Genomic DNA, 17,930 nt, shown 5'->3' on the forward strand with positions numbered 1-17,930 from the left:
TAAAGTAGTACCACACCTCTCTATAGCAAGTCACACGATTTGATGTATTTGCCTGTACAATTTCTGGACCGCAGCTGAAACTGCGTAGGACAAATTGTGTGCCGAGTTCAATAGTCAAGCTTGTAGTTTTTTTCAAATCCTTCACCCTTAGTGTGAGCCCTAATAAAAGTGACTAGCAAACAGCTAAGGTGTTTTTATTATACTAACAAAAGCTGTAGTATCATTTTATGTGGGAACAAAACCAAAGTCGATTCTCCCAGCATCACGTAGGCGTGCTTGTGCACAAAGCCAGCGCTCATGTTTGTCTGCGTGGTTGGCAACCGAATGTGTCCTGTATGGTTGTTAGTCCAGCTCATCAATTCAGACAGGCCTCCGCGCAGACCGCCTCTGTTTGTGCGAGCCGGTAAGCTCAGCTCCAAGGAGAGCGTGGCCCTTCACAGCCCAGCGGTCTGGTAAAACTTGCCCCATTAGTGAGTTACCTGTTGGCAGAGCGGAGAGCGGGGGATTCTGGGAGTTTTCCGCAACGCTGGCCTCATCTTCCTGCAGTCACACTTAATTCCAGTTAACGCCAGCCTGACGATGGACGTGCGGATTACCTTGTTGACACGTTGAGGTAGAAGGGAGGTAAAAATAGGATGTCTGAAAGAATGACGCACAAGGGGAACCTACTGGGGGCCACTTAAACCAAATATGCACTTATATGCATAACTAAAGTGGAATTGTTTTCTTGTTTTTATGCAACATCTGTAATGATTGCAACTACAGGTGCAAGTAAAATCCTCAAGGGAGATGAAGCGATTGACTCAGCATGACAGCAAACATAGCTTGATGAACACAAATATAGTGCATGTCACTATATAACATTACATTGAGCGTATACAGTAGATACTAGATAGTATACTGTAAGGTTTATATACAAATTAGGTTTTTAGTGGCATCTAGTGATATGATTGTGAATTGCAACCAACCTCAATTTCAAAACGCAAAAATAAGCTATGGTTGCTGCCACAGGATAAACATGTCATCGTCTGAGACAACTTAGGAACCAAATGCTCTCTGCAGAGCAGTTTGTCCGTTTAGGGCTACTGTAGAAACATGGCAGCTACTTGCACATAAAGGTAACCGCAATGTACGTAGATAAAAACGTCTAATTTTAAGGAAATAAAAACAATACAGTTCATTACGTAAGATCTTTATACACCACTGATAATATAGTTATTTATACAACAGTTCTTTCTGGTTCTCGAATCTTATTGGCTAAGAGCTATACGATATTGTGCTGATAACGGCACTGTAACCGCTTCACCTTTCGTATTATTCCGCCACCTAGTGAATGGAGGTCCTAAGCAGGCTCATCTCTGAATGGAAAAACACAGACGCTCTGTTTGAATCACTCTCCGTTTGTCTCATTAGTTCACTAGCTCATAAATCAGTCTGTGAATCCCCAATCAGAAGTATTATTCCGTCAAAGATCAGCGCTCTTGGATGTTACGTTACAGTTAATGGGAGAAATGTCTTGTCACATCGTGTGGACGATTAACACTTGGAAAGAGGAATATAAACACTCGTTTTTTCTGGAGCTATATCTTTTATCAGAACGCGAAAACACAGTGAAACAGCAGGTAAGCACCGCAGCTTTTAAATGTGGACATTGATCATTTACTTTATCGTGACGTGACTATTAAAACATGTTATGAGATATCGCCACTGATATATTTATAAGCAGCATGCAAAAACATCTCTCTGACACTTATAAAAAAACGTTTTGTATAGTACTGACAAGAACAAAGTTTAATAATAATAATCGAGTGCTCGTATCGCGTTAAGAATAAATGAGAAAGCAATAGTAACGTTACACAAGTATAGTTTTATTAACTTTTACCTCGCGCCAAAACAATAACAACACAAAAGACACTAAATATGAATAAAAAAACAAGTACTAGTTTGATCATGACACCAAATACTGCTGATTTGATCTCATTTTGACGATCATAAACAAACAAGGCCAACATGAGAGCCAGGGTATCTCTTTCAGAAATGTAGCCCAGAGAGGGTGGTGGTCAGCGGGGCGAGTGAACACTGATGCGTCCGCTCATGCTTTGGTTCTCATTCGTATCGAATCTCACTAAGCAAATGTTCAAACAGGCGCTATCTTTACTAATCGACTGCAGATTTAAATATAATACAGATACATTCTCGACTGAACTAATCTTAAAACTACACCAAGAAACGGTAATATAAAGAAACGGCTTTTCCGTCCATTGAGTTGTTATGAGCTTCAAAGCAGCCGAAAGTTTTACCTGTCATTCTGGCCGCCCTCAAATCCGTGGCGGAAGAAGTAGTTCTCAAACAAAGAGGCTTTTAAAATAACTCCGTTGTTGTTTTCTAGTTTTCGTTTTTCAAACGTGTGCCGTCGAACTGTTGTATAAAAGCAATATCGCTCTCGGAGTCGTGTGATATAGCTCTATATCATCACGGCTGTGATTGCCTCCGGCACTCGGCCTGCGGCCTCGTGCCTCTGGCCTAGTCGCAGCCGTGATGATATAGAGCTGTGTCGCACTCCTACTCGAGCGATATTGCTTAAGTATATTATATTCAACATGATCTCACAGAAAGTCGTGTTATAGTCACGCAAAATTTGTAAAATTTTTTCATGTCCACGGCACGAAATTAAGCTTTTTTACGTGCCTTGAGCACAAATGTCATTTTCGCACAAATTTCTATAAATAGTTTCTCGTGTCCGTGGCACTACTTTCTTTTTCGTGTCATTTTATGTATTCTTTTCTCTTTTGTTGCTTGGGGTCGGGGTTAGAGTTGGGGATTTGGATGTCTAAAAATGTAATTCTAACCCCAGCCCCAAGCGACAATGGTAAGAAAATAAGAAAAAAATAGAAAACAATACATAAAATGACACGAAAAAAGAAAGTCGTGCAACACACACACAAAAAAAAACTATTTATAGAAATTCATGAGAGTGTCACGAAAAAAAAAAACATTAGTGCTCAAGACAGGAAAAAAAATGAATTTCATGCCATTGACACGAAAAAAATTTATCAAATTTTGCGTGATTATAACACAACTTTCCATGAGATCATGTTGAATATAATATACATAACTATATTATCAGTGGTGTATAAGTCATATGGAGTCATATAAGCTTAATCCTTAATAGATATATTCTATAAATATTGACCATTGTGTGTTGTGTTTTTTATGTGTATTATGGTTCACAGTTAATCTTATAATGATACTATAAAGGACACTCATATACTGTACATCATAGGCATATACAGTATACACCGTCCCCAGAGCTCATCCCCTCTTTGTATTTTGCACATGCGCTGGCTTAATCCCTCAGCTTGTACGCAGCCAAGCATCTCGTTTTGCCCCAACCCAGTCACACTGATCTCCAGGTAGGGCTGGTCACTGGACCACGTCCCTTGATCTTTCCTGGCACCTGTCTCCTCTAATGCCCGTGTGCGGGAGGCCGGTGGGAGGGGCTGTCTGCTGCTGAAGCGTGACCCCAAAATGAGTAAGGGTTGACATTTTATCCTCGCACACCGCCTCTGAAGGCTCACCGGTGCTGTAATGGGAGATAATTATACGCTTGTGACTCATATATAGATTTTAAGATTTTGGGTAATCAGAGAGACAGTTCTCAGTTGGTTATTTAAATTCGATTTGACTGATACTTTAAAGAAACATTCCCAGAGGTAGCCATGCATTAAGGCTGGAAGGTTATGTTAAAAGTGTTTAACTGTAAGACATTAACAGTAAACATATGTTTCTGTATTCCCAGGCAACACGGATACAGATTAAGGGGCCGTTTACACAGCAATTTTGACTGTAAATGTTAAAGTTTTTATGCATTTTGTCTGTTTTATATCGGACGCACGTGCGATGACGCGATTATGCGTCTTGTCGGAACTTTACTTTTGGTTTCTGTTTGTTTAATGGTCTGAACAGTTGCTAAACTGTTTTGTGTCCGAGGTAATCTACGTGTAGTTTATTTTGCTTGTTATATAAATAAACTACTTTAAAAGGACTTTGTTGTTATTTTTTCTTATTGGAGTTTACAATAAGTTATGTCTTTTCCAAGAAAGCCGCTTGTTTATGTTGTTACTGCTGAAACCGTCTATACACGATGGCTGCGTTTTGGAGTCCTGAAAATGCAAAACTGAGGACAGGTTTGAAAGTGCTTGTTTTTGTGTGTAAACATGCATCTGTGATAATGGTGATGTCTTGTGCATGTGTAAATTCAGTCTATAAGCATGCACGCATATAACCAAAATGACGGCCTACAGGACTATGTTTGTGCTGCTCAAGGATTTATTAACGCTTCTCCAACAAAGTTTACAAAATTGTAGAATTTTATAGCCATCGTCCGTCTAAACAAAACTGTTCGATGCTTTCACCGGCTTGATTGTTTGCTCTGTAGATCAATGCGTATGTGCGCACGTGTGTAGTGTTTCTTTACAAGGTAACATCGCCATCTACTGGCTTGTCATATGCAATGCAGCCAATTTAATTGTCTTCGCGGATCCACGTATACGTGGATTTTTTTGACAGTGTTATTTTGTGTGAATTCTTGAACGTTTTAGTTCTTCACGCATCATTGTTGGTTAAAAGTTTGTGCCAAATGCATAAAATGCCATGTGACTACTGACACTGAAGCAGCAACTCACAGTGATGACTGGCCACTAATGGATAGCCCTCATCCAATACTAGAGACCTCATTGTGTACAGATGAATGATAAAGATTTGTTCATTTAAATATAGTGTAAAACTAGTTGATGTTCCTTCCTGGAGAAGCACTTGAAAATAACGTCACGCATGTATGAATGACCCACTCGTGACAACTTATACAATACTGTATGATGAGCACTAAAATGAGAAATCTCACAGATTTGATGTAATAGAGCGAAAATAACACGAAGCATATGAAAGAGACAGATTAGTACATTGTGTGGGTGGCTTTTTTATTTAAAAATACCTTAGAGCTCACTTTCTGTCATATATGTATGTTTTATAAGTACATGGATTCACAGACAAGCACTCAACATTCAATGAGGTCACGTGGGTATAGTTAAACCTTAAATTTAATATCACAGTTCCTATTCAGAGCGAAATAAAAAAAAGAAAGATCACCTGATAATAATAATAGCTACATTGGGCAAAGAATATTGGATCTTTTTATTTAGCTTGACTGGACACAAATGGCTTGTTCCTGTCTGGCAAACTCTGATAAAGGGTCTATTAAAAAAGCAAACGCTCATTGAGGTGTATATGAGGAGGCTATCTGACACTGAATATAGCCAGGGGCATGACAAATGAACAGTTATATCGTGGCAAAGACTGAAGGTAAACATGTCATGCTAACAGACGGTTCTGTGATTGCCAGAATTCATAAGGTATCCACTGCCATCGCTGCCTTCATACGCTGACATGTCAGGTTTCTATAAGACTGACTGCACTTATTTTTTGGGATTTTACTTTTCTCTATGTTTTATTTCTCCCTCTCTCTTTTTCCGTTCACTATAAGTAAATGTTTCACCAGTTGCACCAGGGAAGCTGACAGTAGGCAAAAGCTGCCTGAAGGCAATTAGTGAAAAATGTTCTACTTACTGGCTCAAGATTTATAGCTACCTGAAAACCCCAAAGAGTGATTTACCTACCCTTAAACTGATTCACTCACTCACTTACTCAGCATTTCACGTAATCACTCATTTACTCTATCAGCATTTCACTTAATCACTTACAAACTCACTCAGCATTTTACTTAATCACTCACTCACTCACTCACTCACTCACTCACTCACTCACTCACTCACTCACTCACTCACTCACTCACTCACTCACTTAGCATTTCACTTAATCACTCAGTCACTCACTTAGTCACTCATGCAGTCACTTACTCACTCAGCATTTCACTTAATCACTCACTCACTCACTTAGTCACTCACACAGTCACTCATTCACTCACTCAGCATTTTACTCACTCACTCACTCACTCACTCACTCACTCACTCACTCACTCACTCAGCATTTCACTTAATCACTCACTCACCCACTCACTCTCTTACTCACTCACTCACTCACTCACTCACTCACTCACTCACTCAGCATTTCATTTAATCACTCACTCACTCACTCACTCACTCACTCACTCACTCACTCACTCACTCACTCACTCACTCACTCAGCATTTCACTCACTCACTCAGCATTTCACTTACTCACTCACTCACTCAGCATTTCACTTACTCACTCACTCACTCAGCATTTCACTCACTCACTCAGCATTTCACTTAATCAATTACAAACTCACTCAGCATTTCGATTAATCACTCCCTCCCTCACTCACTCAGCATTTCACTCACTCACTCATTCACTTAGCATTTCACTTAATCACTCACTCACTCGCTCTCTCACTCACTCTGCATTTCACTTAATCAATCACTCACTCACTCAGCATTTCACTTTATCACTCATTTCACCTAATCACTCACTCACTCACTCACTCACTCACTCACTCACTCACTCACTCACTCACTCACTCACTCACTCAGCATTTCACTTACTCACTCACTCATTCACTCACTCAGAATTTCACGTAATCGTTCTCTCAGCATTTCACTTAATCAATCACTCACTTACTCACTCACTCACTCACTCACTCACTCACTCACTCACTTCAGTCTGCTTTTCACAGAATCACTCACTTACTTACTTTCCTGGCTTCTGAATATCACAGTCACTGATTCACTCACTCACTCACTCACTCACTCAGCATTTCACTGAATAACTTACTGTTTCACTAAATTTTCACTGAATCACTCACTCACTCACTCACTCAACCTTTTATTAAATCATTTACTCGCTGAACCCTGACTTGGTTCACTGAATCACTCACTCACTGATTCCTTCCGCCCTTTTACTGAATCACCAGGCTTGTTCGACTTTATGCTGCGCCGCAAGAACCGACAGCCGGATGACGTCAAAGTACAGCGAGAACGATTTGAGAAATCATACGAAGTCTAATTTTGTCTGGCTCTCACGGTACTTCGACATCATCCGGCTGTCAGTTCTTGTGGCGCCGCATGAAGTCAAACAAGCCTATCCACTTGCTGATTTCCTGGCTTCTTTACTGAATTACACACTTACCCTTTCAATGAATTATTCACCAATCACTCACCTTACTGAATCACTTACTCACTGATTCACTCTGCCTTTCACTAAATTACTTGTTTACTAATTTTATTTCAGCCATTAATTGATTCCTTTACTCCTTGATTCCATCAACCTCTCACTGAATAAATGTATTGTTTCACTCAACCTTTTACTGAATCACTGACTCTCTGCATTCCTGACTCAATTCACCAAATCACTCACTCACTGATTCACTCATTCATTCATTGATTTATTCACTCACTCACAGATTCATTCATATTTCCCTGAATAACTTACTGATTCACTTATTCACTGATTCACTAGTTATGCAATTAACTACCATAATTATTCACTGATTTACTAGTAGTTATGGTTGTAAATATATTGCTTCCCATCTGACTGAGTGATTCACTTAACTCATTCATTCACTCACTGATTCACTGACACGCTTACATACTGGTTCTTTGATTCACTGTAATAAAGTTTTACTCTTATCCCTTGTTCATGAATTTACTTATATGCAAGATTATTTTCAAAAACGACCATATAGCATACTAGGTATAGTAAGGATTTTCAGATATTTCATCCAAGGTTATTCTTCAGGGCATTGTGTCCCTGAACATCATCAAGGTGTCGTATCATGATACCTCACACACAGTACACACACTTGTGGTGATATATGTTTGCCAGCTCTATGTTGAGGATAGATTAAAGTGACGTAAATTAATAGCCTAATCTGGCTCCAAGTTTGACAGTCAGAACACGTTAACATCACAGTTAATGTGACTGTGTTATTAATTTGCAGGCATCGTGATTCAACATCGCTGATAAGATGAATCTCAAAGAAGTCAAGTAATATGTTACTAGCTCACAGACGTTTGGAATTAAACCTCGCTTTTTGCCTAAAAGCTTTACTTTCTCTCTGAAATTTCAAAGACTTCCATTACACGAGCCTACATGAGAAATGCATTCCTAATTGCTTTTCTGTGTATTAGCTTTAAAATCCTGCGAGCGTGTCTTCTAATGCAGCTGTTGGATGTGTTTCGTGAACCATGTGAGACACGTGTCTGCGTTCGTCTTGATAAGAGCAAAACTCTTTCAGTTTTTAATTGGCCGGCACACGATGTTGCAGGCAGACATCAGCACAGTGCCAACCAGCTGTATTAGATATGATTTTCATACTGAATACGCCTGACACCTTGAAGTCTCTCGGAGAGCGTACGTGTCTCACGGTGCGGTTTGCCAAGTCTTATGATTATCTGTGAATGGAGATTTAAGAGTTCAACAATTTTAAAGATTACCTTTCATCGACCGTACCTTCAAAATCGTACATCTCATGTTATGTTGAATTTAGGTAAATATGACTCCATACGCATCGCTGACCCAGAAATGAATGCTGTAATAATAAAAATAATTAACAGTGCTGCAATGTTTTGATTTTTACCCCCCTCCAAATGCGAGAACCATCAAACATTTTCTTGAATCAACAGTGCCACCTTGTGTTTCATTGACAGACTGCTTGGATTTATGTAACCACTCCATCCAATGGGCATCTAAAGTATTTTGGACATCTGCTTTCTCATTTTTAAAGCTAGTTAAAGTGACATCCGTTTTATTGCTGACAGAAATGCTCGTGTATTAATGATGGATGGCATTGATGGCTGTAGTCAATGTGATTAACTGGGGCAATGTGTCTCTCTGAACGTTATAAATTATTAAACATCTGCTGTTTTCATGTCATAACCGTTCGCTTATAACAAAGTCACCAGGATGGCCAGCCTGATCTCACGAGAATCTGTTCATATTTTACGAATTCATACGAAGTTAATCGTGCAAAAACTTACGATTCTCTTTATATGTTTATTTTTTACGTTTCTTTTGTGACAACTTGCCCCACAGTACAGTCAGTATGTCTTGGATTAATAACCATCAGATGCAGATGCTGGTGGAAATGTAAATAGCTTTGCACGGTCAAGACTTAATGGTATATACAGAAAATCACTTTTTAAATATTAAAGGCACAATATGTAAGAATTTCACCACTAGAGGTTGCTATTTTACAATAACACAACAACAAGGCAAAACTTAATGACATTATGAAGAAGAGTGGAATGATGGGAGATGTTGTTTCCATCCAGTGACGTATGAAATTTACTAATCATGTTCAATAATGAATTAATGGTTTATAACCTCTACATTTGATCACAAAATTTTATGGCATCCTCATAAATTAGCTGCATGGCACAACAGCTGCGTGTTAAATATTTATGCATTTTACAAATCCTTGGAAACTTTTGGGATAATGTAAGTAGTACACAACTCAATGAAATATATCAAACTGTGCAAGTGGTTTTAGTATATTTTATAAAAAATTGTGGCTTTAAATTTGGACAAAATTAAATTTAGATAAATGCAAATGAATGTACTAATTAATACTCCCTTGTGTATATATCCCCTCTATAGATATAATAGATAAATGTGAAGCGTATTGTCACCTAAAGCATAAACTACATAATGGATCTTTACCTAACGTTCATGCACTTTGCTAATTAGTCATAGTCATTTATAGGCTGTTTTTTTCATCACATTAGTAACATTTTCAATATTTCACAATTTCTATTAAGAAAAATCTATTTTTAGAAAATGTTTTCAAGATATTTAAGGGAAAAACAACTCGCCAAATAATTCCTCCTTCACCAATAAGTTTTATCTCAGCATCAATATATCAGGTTCATTCAATGTCCGGTGCGATACCATTTATTACCGTAATCATTTTCTTTTGAAACAAACATGGCAATATTGTGTGCCCGTGTTTATCTGATGTTGTGTGAAATATTATTTCCTTATTTGCTGTGATATCTCCAGAGACAAAAAGATGAGGCAATCGTTATAAGTCGTCACGCCATGACTGGTGCTGATCGCTTTCACTCTTCAAATCTGCATTGTGTTTACAAACTAAAAAGAAAGTGGAACCACAGTTTCTAAATCAGTGTCTAAAGTGTATTAGACATGGTCAGGTAACTGTTTCATTTAAATGGAGCTCTAAAGCCGTGTATCCTTTCTCTATCAGAACTGTGAATAGCTCCAATTGAATTGGTGGACTTGTTCATGAAGACCATTCGATGGCTTTCTTTTATTCACTCAGAACTTAATGGAAGTGATGTCCTTTTGTGTATAAGTGTTTATGAAATGTGTAATACGTTTTTTATTTTGGGTTTGGCATTGTGTGCGTATGCAGTATGTGTATACAGAAACGTTAACATTGTAATCACATCAAATGCAATGAAAACTAATTGAAATTTGCTCCTGTATTTAGTAACACTTGCTTTAAAACATGAGTGACAAATAAGAACATTTAGTAACACTTTACGATAAGGTTGTATTTGTTAACATTAGTAAATGCATAAGAGGCTGTTTACACTTGGCATTAACATGCATTTTCATCAATCGGATCACAAGTGGACGACGTTAAAGGTGCAGTGTGTAATTTTTTTAGAAGGATCTCTTGACAGAAATGCAAAATAATATCCAAAGCTATATTTTCAGGGGTGTATAAAGACCTTTTTTAATGAACTGTTATGATTTTATTACCTTAGAATGAGACGTTTTTATCTACATACACAGAGGGTCCTCATACGTGGAAGTCGGCATTTTGTGCTGCCATGTTCTACAGAAGCCAAACTTTTTATACTAAGTTGTCTACGACGATGACATGTTTTTCCGGTGGCGGCTACTGTAGCTTATCTATGCATTTCAAAAGCGAGGGGTGAGCCGTTGGTTCCACTTTCGCAACCTCACCACTAGATGCTGCTAAAACGTACACACTGCAGCTTTAATGCCAGGTGTAAACGGTGTTTAAAACGTTTTGAGCTCGTCCACTTTCGACCACTTTCAACCACATTCAGAGGTAGTCGAAACCCCTTTCGATCGGATTGCTTTTGCTTGTGTAAACGCACATGTGGTTGAATGTGATTTGAACAGCCACACGCGACCGCCTTCTCTCCGCCCATTGATCTAATCTTAGGTACTGAACACAAGTTTTACGTCTTTTCTGACTTCTGGCTTGAAGATACGGTGAACAGTGCTATTTTTAGCCTTTCATTGATAAAACTAAAGTGGCTGATCTCCGTAGTTTTGTTTTGAAAGCTATTAAAAACAGGGGAGCCCCGCATCAGCATCATTGTATGCAATGGTGTAACGGAAATAAAATCACCATAAATCGCCATGGATGCAATTTTCTAGTTTTTCTTTTGGTTTGTTTCAATTAAAGTTTTGATATTATGAAAATCTACTTTTTCTAACTATGCATAGTCCTAGTAGGCCTAACATCCATACGCAGCACAAAAGTCCAGCATCATCCATGAATTCGAAGTACAGGCGGAGATAGCAGCTTTACCTAGCTACTTCCTATGACAAGACCCCTGTTCCAAAGGTGGCGACAGTTTTGATGTATGCTTAGAACCCCATGGCGCCATCTAGTATATATATCTATGGCGAATTGCAACCAACCTTATTTTCGAAAAAAGCAATGATAAAGCTACGGTACACTGTAAAATGTAATAAGTTGAGTTTACTTAAAAAAGTGAGGAAACTGATTGCCTCATAATTTTAAGTAAGTTAGTGTATTGCTTTTAAGTTGGCAAAACTTTATATTATTTGTAGCCTAAACTTATTCATCAAGTAAGGTAGAGTATTGATTTTAAGTTGTCAAAACTTAACAGTACAAGTAGACTAAACTTATTAATCAAGTCAAGTTAAGTACTCTTTACTTAAAACCATTAGTTGAGATAACTTCTTTTTGTTGTTCACTTTACTTGTAAATATAAGGAAACTGATTGCCTTACATTTGTAAGTAAGCTGAACTAACAAAAATGAGTAAAGCCAAAAAGCAACAAAATGAGGTTAAAACATTTATTTTAAACATGTTAACAGTGTACAAAGTAAAACATTTTTGTTGCACACACACACACACACACACACACACACACACACACACACACACACACACACACACACACACACACACACACACACACACTGTGTTCAGTCACTCATCAATCTGGATACCCAAAATGCAACAATAGACCTAAGACAGTCTTGTTTCTGTTATTACAAACACAATGAACACACCTTGACAAACAAATTCAAAACTAGGTTTTTTTTAGTGACTGCAGTTTTGGTTTTGTATCCAGGTTGGCATGTGACTGATAAAAAAATCACAAATTGCATCAACAGACCTACAGTAACAGTCTTGTTTCTGCCATCAGAAACACGCAAAATACAGCTTAACTAAAACATCAAAGTTTTGCAGCAATTAAAGTTGAGTTTTTCTGGAACTTGTATCCAGGTTGACGAAAAATAAAAACTCCAAAATGCAACAGATCTACAGTAACACGGACTTGTTTCACACAAAACACACTACTTCACATTAGTATGTTTTGTAGTGATGGCAGTTTTGACTTTAGTGATTTGTGCCCCAGGGAAAGAAAAACCCTGTGAATCAACTCAAAATAAGCTGTGAAGAGGTACTCCATATTTAAAACAACGATCAGTCCAAAAACTAAACACATGGCATGTGATCCTTTCTCAAGTCCATCCATGGCTGTGACACCCTACCAAATAATTGCTGTAAACCATGTGGAGAAATGTGTCTGTCCTCCGGCACCAGACTGAGAATTCCTATTGATAGTTGAGGTGGGTCACCATCACAGTCCTAATAAGATAGAAACGCAATATTAATATACATTCTCATAATACAAATGCAAAGTGGATGTGTCATTTAAAAATTTAAACTGTTCAAGGTGATGTTACTAGTTTTTGAAGTGACACTTGTAACAGTGCTTTGGTTGGAATTACCAATAATAATTTGGACCTTTCAGCAGAAGCTTCTTTCCTGGTGATGCAAAAACATCCTTGGAACATATTTGATTAATAATATCTTGTTAGAAACCCTTCTATAAGTAAGGTATATTGTATAGGCAGCAGGTTGTTTTTGCAGAAATAATCCCCAACAGTGTGATCAGGACTCTGTGTCAAGCAGAGGGTCTTGTATCAAACTGAAGGGGCTTATTTCATGATAACAACCTGCTGTCTGTGCATTATCCCACTTGTTATGTGGCTATTTTACTCAAGGTAAGCAACATTAAATATTTATTTGAACTATTTTATTAGCTTATTTTTAACAAATACAGGAAAACCTGTTTATTTTCAGTTTTAAGACAAGACGTTCAAATGTCACAAACACAATATTTGGTTTAATCATTTGTAACTATAACATCATATGTTATTAAAAGACATTTGATTTAATTTTGTGTATTATTAAACTGTACCTGTCAAAATTATTTCCAGCATACGGGTTACAGCGTGTTTAAGCGGTTCTAAACTGTTTTGAATACATCTGAATGTAGTCGAAAGTGGACAGCTCAAAACGGTTTACACACTGTTAACACCTGTATTAAGCTTTGTTCACTCATAATGCGATAAACCAAAACCCATAGTGTCATGTTGATGTATTTCGCTACTGTCAGGTATACATCTCAGATTGATCTTTAAATATTTGATTTTTTGCTTTCTTTATAATTTTTGAATTGGTTATGTAATTGGCATAAAACCTTTACCTGGCAAATAAATTATGTTTTCATTTATTCACAGCATTTATCAGAAGTTATTGATTCTCTTAATTGACGGAATAACTCAATGGCGGGGAAAGAGTTCAAAACTACAATACAAATTTCTCGCTAGAAATGCAACCAAAAGTGAAAATATTACTTTATTTACACTAAATGTGTGCTCAGTTGCTTTCTTGCCCACCATTTTATTTTATCGAACTCAACCAGGCTCAACCAATCCTGAGCATGCTCACGCATAGAATTGTGGGACAAAAGAATGTGCCTTGGTGCCTTTAATTATCTTCTATTTACACATTATTTCTTTAATAATGCTAATTAAATGCTAACACAAAAATTAGGACATCTCATATTGATTAAACGAGAAGAATACTAACCATGTTTGTTTTCAGGAAGTCTGTAGTGTCTTCCGCAAGAAGGATAGCAAGAACACAGAGAACTACCGTCCACCGAGCACTGACATCAGTGATGTTCTGACGAATAATACATAAAACATTGAGATCAACAGTGAGAACAGATTACATAAAAGTTAGCAAATGGACTTAAACTATTTAAAACAAACAAACAAAAATACTTACTATTAGATACTCAAGAGAGCTTTTAAACTTTTCTTTCATTCAAAATCTTCTAAAACCGTGTTTAGCAAGGGATGAGAACAATTCTTGCTTGAAGTTTTTGCTTGCGACTTGGTTGTACTCCACAGTAACGTTACTATATGAAAGAAGGATAACAAAAGAAACAACATATCAAGATTTAAAAAGTTTTGACATGCCCTAAATAAAATGTGTGTTAATTACCTGACTTTCCATGAAGGGTATGCGCTCTCTTCAAAGAAACAAGCTCCTGCTAAATAATAATAATATACAATTAACATAGTATATTGATTAATAGATACTAAAAAGCAATTGTAAAAACAACATTTTTAGCATTCACTCTATAAACTTAAAACGTTTTATACAGCACATCTCTTATTTAACATAACTTGGCATTTTAAGGTATGAAATTATTAATGTTTTTTTCTCCAGAGGTGGGTAGAAACATGCTTACTGCATTACATTGACTTGAGTAACAATTTTGAAAGCACCTACTTTAAATGTGCTATTTTACCTTTTATAAGCAGTTCTAAGCATTTTCATGTAGTTTATTACTATAAACCACACCAACACGAATTATAAGCTCACTACTTAAGCAGTTTTTCCATTGCATACTTTTACTTTTACTCAAGCAGTTATTACTATAAGGCCTAACTTTAACTATAACTTTTTATATAATTACATTTTTACTCAATCTACCTCTGCATATTAGTTACTTATGTCTGTTGAACGAAAATGTTTATCTTTAAACATACATGATTAGCAGTTGTTGAGTTGCTAATTGTGATCAAATAGCATGCATCAGTTTTATTATTACCGACAAAATATTACTGTTTACAAACTGTGATTGTAATGTTGCGATAAAAACGTAGCAAATAAAAAATAAAAATGATATATAAGCACAAACTTACCTCCTCATGCTCTCATCTGACCATGTGCTGTTGTCGTCTTCTTCAGTTAACCACTCAGTTAAGCCACCACTTACTCCTTGGGAGCATTACTGCCACCTACTGTGCAGTCATCCTTTTTGAAAACACTTGAAATTTTAAGTTGAGCTAAATTAATCTGTTAAGTTTAATCAAGTTGACTTGAGTTTGCATAGAAAAAAGTTGGGATTACTTAGTTAAACTAAGTAAGGTTAACAAACTTAATTAAATAAGTTAAGTTTACTTAATCTTTTTAGTAAGCTCAGCTATTACATTTTACAGTGTAGCTGCCATAGGACAAACATGTCATATTCTGAGACAATGGCTGTTTCTTAATTCCAAGAACGCAAAGAACGGACTTGCGTTCTTGTAGAGATCGGTCTTGCCAGGCGACCTTGGAAGGACGAACTCAGAAGGTCGCAAGAACACAGAATGCACTTGTGAGAATTGAGTTGTGTGCGATCTTCCTGTTGGTCACCTGACCTCTGCCATCGTTTTGCCGCAATGACTTCTGGGGAGTAAAGCGAGTTCAGCGTGGAAGTCTGTACTCGATGAATCCTAGATATTAAGAACACATCCAGGTATTTTTATGCGTTCTCTGTGCTTGCGTTCTTGAGAATTGGAATTATAACGTAGAGCGAGGACACAGGGAGGCAAGATTGCTGAAGAATGCATATTGAGAAACAGCCAATTAAGGGATGAAACATGCTCTGTAAACAGTTTGTCCATTTAGGGCTACTGTAGAAACATGGCGCTGCTGTGTATGTAGATAAAAATGGCTCATTCTAAGGTAATAAAAACAATACAGTTCATTATTTAAGATCTTTATACACCACTGATAATATAGCTATGTACATTATATTGCATCTCTGTTAAGAGATCCTTCTAAAATATATTTTTTACAATTTTTCTCAATGATGATTTTCCACCAATTCTCATTTTGTTAATAATGTGCATTTTTGTAATACAATAGTTTTTTTTTTTTGTATACAGGTAAACAGAATGGCATCTGAATGGTGCTTAAATGTAATCAAAATAATGTTGTGATGAAAAATAATAGAATGGCATGCAAAATATAATTTGATTTTATGGGATGTGAACAGGATGTTTTATAGATTCAGCTTCCTATAGCAAAAACTGTATTTTCAAATATAATTTAAAATATATTTCAAACTATACAAAAATATACACAAATATTTTTTTGTTAATTTTTTAAATATATTTTAAAACATTGAAAATATATTAACCCTCCATATAAGGAAATATATTCACATCACACTGCAAGAAAAACTTTGTTTATGTTACAAACCTGTAAACATAATAGTTCTAAAAAAATAAAATTAAGTATTTTTCAACTTCAAACATATACTTTTAAAAATTAACTTCACTGTTAATAAAATGTATTTTGTATATTTTTAATATATATATCGGCCAAGAATGTATATATTTTTATAAAGTTATAAAGTTAGAAATTGCCCTGTTATGCATTTTGAAATATATGCTGATATATGGAGGTTAAAATTAAATATATTTTAAAATGTAAAAATATATTTAGCATATATTCAAAACATATTTTTGGCCAGAGAAATGTACTACATTGCCGTATTGGAGTGCAGTATGTGTCCATTTAGCCTCTTCAAATATGTTCAAGTGCATTTTAACAGGACATCTAAAATCATTGTAACAGTGACCTGAGTGCCATCATAAATGCATGAATGTGGCTTCGGCTCTTAGTTCTCTTCAGCATACAGGGTACACCCACGTATCGTGAACACATTAAGATTCACTTTCAGTCGTACCCACATGAGAGAGAGTGCAGGTGAAGGTGGTGAGATCTTGTTCTGTTGTTAACTCTGTCAGGAGCTGAATCTTTCCTTTTATTTCCACTGTATATCTTTCACGCTTTCTCTGTCTCACCCACACATACTTCAGAAAGTGCATTATAGAGTCGTGACAGGACTGTAAAGAATTTCTTAATCCTCCAATAAGTCTGATCTATCTGTTTCTATCTAGTGAAGTATACACATTTCCCTTTATAAATAAAGTGCAGCTTAATTGACAGTAAATTTAGTTAAGAGTGACAGAAGGAGTTCGGTATCATAGACTGGCAGAAATATTGATTCCTTTTGAAATTTAATGTCGATCCACCATGACAGGCGAAATGAAACCAGCAATGGCGGCCATCTTGGATTAACTTAATCAGTGATCATGTTGCAATGCATTCAGGAATCCTTTAAAGGAGACATATTGTGAGATTTTTTTTAAGATGTAAAATAAGTCTGTGGTGTCCCCACAGTACGTATGAAAAGTTTTAGCTCAAAACATCCCACTGATAATTTATTAAAAGATGTTAAAATTGCCACTTTGTAGGTGTGAGCAAAAATGTGCTGTTTTGGGGGGTGTCCTTTTAAATGCAAATGAGCTGTTAAAAAGCAAACACTGATCACCATAATGGTGGTTTGTTGAAATTAAAACTCAATTGTGCAATAAATAATCATAACACTTAAACATGGATAAGTCCGATTTTTGTGATATGTTTCCTTTAAAGCATCACAGCATTACTACAGTCCAGGCACCTCAATCTGCTCTTTAAGATGCTGAACGTGTCCTCGCCTG

At 36.6% G+C, this 17,930-nt stretch overlaps 1 long non-coding RNA gene across 1 annotated transcript; it reads right to left on the minus strand.

The window, feature by feature from the left end:
- Window positions 1-12,066: 12,066 nt before the first annotated feature.
- Window positions 12,067-15,599, minus strand: LOC129437341 (uncharacterized). Its single transcript, XR_012369036.1, has 5 exons — window positions 15,300-15,599; window positions 14,593-14,641; window positions 14,374-14,506; window positions 14,173-14,268; window positions 12,067-12,882 (listed from the first exon to the last, which is right to left on the minus strand). It is a non-coding gene; the product is annotated as an uncharacterized lncRNA (long non-coding RNA).
- Window positions 15,600-17,930: the final 2,331 nt, after the last annotated feature.

This window comes from Misgurnus anguillicaudatus, chromosome 3 (assembly GCF_027580225.2).
Source record: "Misgurnus anguillicaudatus chromosome 3, ASM2758022v2, whole genome shotgun sequence".
NCBI classification, from domain to species: Eukaryota; Metazoa; Chordata; class Actinopteri; order Cypriniformes; family Cobitidae; genus Misgurnus; species Misgurnus anguillicaudatus.